We start from the raw sequence: 7,118 nt of genomic DNA on the forward strand, positions 1-7,118 counted from the left end.
TAGCTTCTTTTATGTGATTACAAGTCATAGGCATCTATAACTATGCAAAAGTGGCATGATTTGAGAAACCATGACTTCATTAGTTAATAAATGAAGAAAATAGGCAACTTAGAAGGTATTTTTGCCTTACTTGGCTCTATTTTGATGATAATGATCCCTATAACATAGAAAATATCTTCTTTTATGTGATTACAAGTCATACGCACCTATGACTATGTATAAGTGACTTAATTTGGGAATGAATGACTTCATTAGTTTATAAATGAAGAAAATAGGCAAAATACAAGGCATTTTTGCCTTACCTTGCTCCATTATGATGAAAAGGATCCCTTAAACTTAAAAAATAGCTTCTTTTATGTGATAACAAGTCATAGGCACCTATAACTAGGCAAAATTGAAATGATTTCAGAAAGAATGACTTCATTATTTAATAAATGAAGAAAATAGGCAACTGAGAAGGCATATTTGCCTTACTTAGCTATATTTTGGCGAAAATAATCCCTAAAACATAGAATAGATTCTTTCATGTGATTACAAGTAATAGGAACCCATAACTATGCAAAAGTGATATGATTTAAGAAAGAATGAGTTCATTAGATAATAAATGAAGAACATAGGAAAAATAAAAGGCATTTTTGCCTTACTAGGCTCTATTTTGATGAAAATGATCCCTTGAACTTAGAAAATTGCTTCTTTTATATGATTACAAGTCATAGGGACCTATAACTATGCAAAAGGGACATTATTTGAGAAAAAATAACTTCATTAGTTAATAAATGAAGAAAATACGCAACTTAGAAGGCATTTTTGCCTTACTTGGCTCTATTTTGATGATCATGATGCCTATAACTTAAAAAATATCTTCTTTTATGTGATTACAAGTCATAGGTACCTATGACTATGTAAAAGTGACGTGATTTTAGAAAAAATGACTTCATTATTTAATAGATGAAGAAAATTGGCAAAATAGAAGGCATTTTTGCCTTACTTGGCTCTATTTTGATGAAAATGATTCCTTACACTTACAAAATAGCTTCTTTTATGTGATTACAAGTCATAGGCATCTGTAACTATGTAAAAGTTACATGATTTGAGAAACAATCACTTTATTAGTTAATAAATGAAGAAAATAGGTAACTTAGAAGGCATTTTTGCATTATTTGGCTCTATTTTGATGATACTGATCCCTATCACTTAGAAAATATCTTCTTTTAGATGATTACAAGTCATACGCACCTATGACTATGTGTTAGTCACATGATTTGAGACTGAATAACTTAATTAGTTAATAAATGAAGAAAATAGGCAACTTAGAAGGCATTTTTGCCTTACTTGGCTCAATTTTGATGAAAATGATCCCTAAAACTTAGTAAATAGCTTCTTTTCTGTGATTACAAGTCATAGACACCTATAAATATGCAAAAGTGACAGGATTTAAGAAAAAATGACTTCATTAGTAAATAAATATAGAAAATAGGCAACTTAGAAGGCATTTTTGCTTTACTTGGCTCTAATTTGATAAAAATAATCCCTTAAACTTAGAAAATTGCTTCTTTTATGTGATTACAAGTCATAGGCAGCTATAACTATGAAAAAGTGACATGATTTGAGAAACAATGACTTCATTAGTTAATAAATGAAGAAAATAGGCAACTTAGAAGGCATTTTTGCCTTACTTGGCTCTATTTTTATGATAATGATCCCTATAACTTGGAAAATACCTTCTTTTATGTGAATACAAGTCATTGGTACCTATCACTATGTAAAAGTGATGTGATTTGAGAAGTCAATAAGTGAAGAAAATAGGCAAAATAGAAGGCATTTTTGCCGTATTTGGCTCTATTTTGATGATAATGATCACTTAAACTTAGATAATAGCCTCTTTTATGTGATTACAAGTCATACAAACCTATGACTATATATAAGTAATGTGATTTGAGAAAGAATGACTTCATTAGTTAATAAATGAAGAAAATAGGAAAAATAGAAGGCATTTTTACCTTACTTGGCTCTATTTTTAATGAAAATGATCACTTAAACTTAGAAAATAGCTTTTTTTATGTGATTACAAGTCATAGGCACCTATAACTATGCAAAAGTGACATGATTTCAGAAACAATGACTTCATTATTTAATAAATGAAGAAAATAGGCAACTTAGAAGACATTTTTGCCTTACTTGGCTCTATTTTGATGATAATGATCCCTATAACTTAGAAAATAGCTTCTTTTATGTGATTACAAGTCATAGACACCTCTTACAATGCCAAAGTGACATGATTTGAGATAGAATGACTTGATTAGTTAATAAATGGAGAAAATAGGCAAAACAGAAGGCATTTTTTCCATACTCGGCTCTATTTTGATGAAAATAATCCCCTAAACATAGAAAATAGCTTCTTTTATGTGATTAAAGACATAGGAACCTATAACTATGCAAAAGTGACATGATTTCAGAAAGAATGACTTCATTAGTTAATAAATATAGAAAATGGGAAACTTAGAAGGCACTTTTGCCTTACTTGGCTAAATTTTGATGAAAATGATCATTTAAACTTAGAAAATAGCTTCGTTTACGTGGTCACAAGTAACATGCACCTCTAACTATGCAAAACTGACATGATTTGAGAAATAATGACTTCATTAGTTAATAAATGAAGAAAATAGGCAAAACAGAAGGCATTTTTTCCATACTTGTCTCTATTGTGATGAAAATGATCACTCAAAGTTATAAAATAGCTTCCTTTATGTGATTACAAGTCATAGGCACCTATAATTATGACAAAATGACAGGATTTGAGAAAGAAAAACTTCATTAGTTAATAAATGAAGAAAATAGGCAAAACAGAAGACACATTTTCCTTACTTGGCTCTATTTTAATGAAAATGATTCCTTAAACATATAAAATAGCTTCGTTTATGTGATTACATGTCAAGGCACCTATAACTATGTAAAAGTTACATGATTTCGGAGAGAATGACTTCATTAGTTAATTAATGAAGAAAATAGGCAACTTAGAAAGCATTTTTGACTTACTTGGCTATATTTTGATGAAAATGATGCCTAAAACTTTGAAAATAACTTCTTTTATGTGATTACAAGTCATAGGCCCCTATAACTATGCAAAAGTGACATGATTTGAGAAAGAATGACTTCATTAGTTAATAAATGAAGAAAATAGGCAAATTAGAAGGCATTTTTTTTACTTGGCTCTATTTTGATGAAAAAGATACCTTAAACATAGAAAATAGCTTCATTTATGTGATTAAAAGTCATAGGCACCTATAATTATGCAAAAGTGACATGATTTGAGAAAGAATGACTTCATTAGTTAAAAATTGAAGAAAATAGGCAAAATAGAAGGCATTTTTTCCTTACTTGGCTCTATTTTGATGAAAAAAATACCTTAAACATAGAAAATAGCTTCATTTATGTGATTACAAGTCATAGCCACCTATAACATTGCAAAAGTGACATGATTTGAGAAACAATGACTTCATTAGTTAATAAATGAAGAAAATAGGCAAAATAGAAGGCAATTTTGCCTTACTTGGCTCTATATTGATGAAAATGATCCCTTAAACATAGAAAATATCTTCTTTTATGTGATTAAAGTCATAGCCACCTATAACTATGCAAAAGTACCATGATTTCAGAAAGAATGACTTCATTAGTCAATAAATATAGAAAATAGGCAAGTTAGAAGGCATTGATGCCATACTTGGCTATATTTTGGTGAAAATGATCACATAAACTTAGAAAATAGCTTCGTTTATGTGACTACAAGTCGTAGGCACCTATAACTATGCAAAAGTGGCATGATTTGAGAAAGAAGGACTTCATTAGTTAATCAATGAAGAAAATAGGCAAAATAGAAGGCATTTTTACCTTACTTGGCTTTATTTTGATGAAAATGATCACATAAACTTAGAAAATAGCTTCTTTTATGTGAGTACAAGTCATAGGCACCTTTAACTATGCAAAAGTGAATGATTTGAGAAAGAATGACTTCATTAGTTAATAAATGAATAAAATAGGCAAAATAGAAGGCATTTTTACCTTACTTGGCACTATTTTGACGAAAATGATCCCTTATAATTAGAAAATAGCTTTTTTTATGTGATTAGAAGTCATAGGCACCTATAACTATGCAAAAGTGACATGATTTCAGAAAAAATGACTTCATTAGTTAATAAATGAAGAAAATAGGAAACTTAGAAGGCATAGTTGCTTTACTTGGTTATATTTTGATGAAAATGATCACGAAAACATAGAAAATAGCTTCTTTTATGTGATTACAAGTCATAGGCACCTATAACTATGAAAAAGTGACATGATTTGAGAATGAATGACTTCATTACTTAATAAATGAAGAAAATAAGCAACTTAGAAGGCTCTTTTGCCTTACTTGGCTCTATTTTGATGAAAATAAACCCTATCACTTAGAAAATAGCTTATTTTATGTGATTACAACTCACAGGCACCTATAACTATGCAAAAGTGACATGATTTGAGAAAGAATGACTTCATTAGTTAATAAATTAAGAAAATAGGCAAAACTGAAGGCATTTTTGCCTTATTTGGCTATATTTTGATGAAAATGATCTCTTAAACATAGCAAATAGCTTCTCTTATGTGATTACAAGTCATAGGTACCTATTACTATGCAAAATTGACATGCTTTTAGAAAGAATTACTTCGTTAGTTAATAAATAAAGAAAATTGGCAAAATAGAAGGCATTTTGGCCTTACTTGGCTCTATTTTGATGAAAATGATCCCTATAACATGGAAAAAATATCTTCTTTTATGTGATTACAAGTCATAGACACCTATAAATATGTAAAAGTGACATGATTTGAAAAAGAATGAGTTCATTAGTTAAGACTTGAAGAAAATAGGCAAACTAGAAGTGACTTAAGCCATTTTTGGATGTGTTTGGAGTAAAATGGTTCCTAAACTTAAGTAATTGGTCTAGTTAAGTGTTTTCAAGTCATAAACACCTTCTAATCATTACAATATGAATGATTTGAGAAAGAATAAGTTCATTAGTTTATAATTGAAGAAAATAGGCAAATTATAAGGCATTTTTGCCTTTCTTGGCTCTATTTTGATAAAAATGATCTCTTAAACTTAGAAAATAGCTTCTTTTATGTGATTGCAAGTCATAGACACCCTAAACTATTATAAATTATGATGTTGGTAATTTTTTTAAACAATATATGTTTGTATAATGTATATCTTGTAGGAGACCTACCAGAAGAAGGTTGAAGAAGCAACCACTCAAGGGATTAAGAAGAGTCCGAATGAGTTGTATTGGGAGACTATGGGTGGTCGCATCAAGAAGGGTCGTGTAAGGGGACTTTGCCAAAGTGTAGAGTTGTATTATGGCAACCGGAATTGTCGAGTTTCCAGGTCTTCATAGCAGTACACACCGTCCGTTGTTTCTCTGATGCAGGATCAGATGGAGCATAGGGTGCAGGCTCTTCGCAGTGAAATACGGAGTGAAATGGAAGCTGAGATGCAAACCCGAATTCAAGCTGAAGTAGCCGAAATAGAGAGGAGAAACCAGGAAAGGTGGGATGAGTTCATGAGTCGATTCGCTAGCAACGACACATGTTCCACCATTCAACCTCATCATCGAGACCCTAGGGACGACATGGGTAGTGGAGGAGCAGGTTAGGGTACCCCGGCGATTGTTTAGCCTAGCTTTTGTTTATGTAGTATGGACATGTACTTAATTTGAATTATGTAGCTTTTGATTATGTTCCCGCTTTTGTGGAAATGACTATATATTATATAACTTTTGATTATGTTTAACTTCAGCATAGCTTTTGTGGAAATATATATATAAATATTTCCGTAATTCGATTATTATTTTAATTATAACAAGAATTAGGTGCAGGAGTATAGGTTTTGAATGATGCTAATTATATTAAAAAAATAAATTTGAATTTGTTGAATTGAAATCTTCTTTCCGACAGGAATTTTGCGGCTTAAATCCGTTGGAAAAAAGCACTTTGCGACAGAATTACTCGATGAAAAATCCATCGCAAACAGCAAACATTGCGAGGGAATTAAAATCCGTCGCAAATTTGCGACGCTTATTTCCGTCGTAAATTTGTGACGGATTTTAATTCCCTCGCAGTGTTTGCTGTTTGCGACGGATAAATTCCGTCGGAAATAACTGGTTTACGACCAAAAATTCCGTCAAAAAAGCAAATCAACGATGGAATTTATCCGTCGGAAAATAGCGACGGATTTTGAATAAAAGTCAAAATTCTCATCGACAGAATTTAATCTTTCGGAAACTACCTTTCCGGCGGAATTTTCCGTGAAAAATCTACTTTTTCCTACGAATTGTTTTCTGACGGACCGTAACGACGGAATTTTGTCGGAATGATGATCTCCGACGGATTTTCAACCTCTACTGACGGATATTTTCGGTCGAAAAATGGCATAATTCTAGTACTGTGTGCTCTTGGTGTGAAGTGGAGGTCTTAAGTTTCGCCTTGATAGATGTCATCTCCTTGCCAAGGTTGGAAATTTGAGATGTCAAATTATTGATGACGTTAAGGTGATCGACGGAGTAAACCACACATCCTCCTTTTCTTAGAGACTCCCTCTCTCCTTCTTACTAATCCATGTGGTGCCTCACCACATTCTCAATTATTTCAATGACTTGCTCCTCCGTCTTGTTCACAATCGAGCCACCCGCTCCCGCATCCAAGCTAGTCTTTCCTTGTGGGGTCAAGCCTCCATATAAAATTTGAAGCACTTGGTATGTCGGAATGCCATGATGAGGACACTCCCTTTGATATTCTTTATATCTTTCCCATGCCTCGTATATGGTTTCACTAGCTTTTTGATGGAAACCTTGGATCAATGCCCTTGCCTTGACCGTCTTCTTTTGAGAGTAAAATCTCCCTAAGAAAGGCGTGGTGACCTCATCCCAAGTTCTCACCTCCTTCTCAAGCCATTCAAGAGCTCGTCCTATCAAGGAGAAAGGAAATAGCTTTAGTCTCACAAATCCTTGAGTAACCCCATTTACCTTGATCGTGTTGCAATACTTTTCGAACTTGTTTAAGTGTGCAAGAGGGCTCTCATGTTTTGCTTCACT

The 7,118-nt window shown here is 32.3% G+C and overlaps 1 non-coding gene across 1 annotated transcript; it reads left to right on the plus strand.

Annotated features, from left to right (window-relative positions):
* The first annotated feature begins 6,789 nt into the window (after window positions 1-6,789).
* On the plus strand, window positions 6,790-6,895 carry LOC145583544 (small nucleolar RNA R71). Its single transcript, XR_014100184.1, has one exon. It is a non-coding gene; the product is annotated as a small nucleolar RNA R71 (small nucleolar RNA).
* Window positions 6,896-7,118: the final 223 nt, after the last annotated feature.

The sequence above is a fragment of the Chenopodium album genome, chromosome 15 (genome assembly GCF_948465745.1).
Source record: "Chenopodium album chromosome 15, dcCheAlbu1.1, whole genome shotgun sequence".
Taxonomy (NCBI): Eukaryota; Viridiplantae; Streptophyta; class Magnoliopsida; order Caryophyllales; family Amaranthaceae; genus Chenopodium; species Chenopodium album.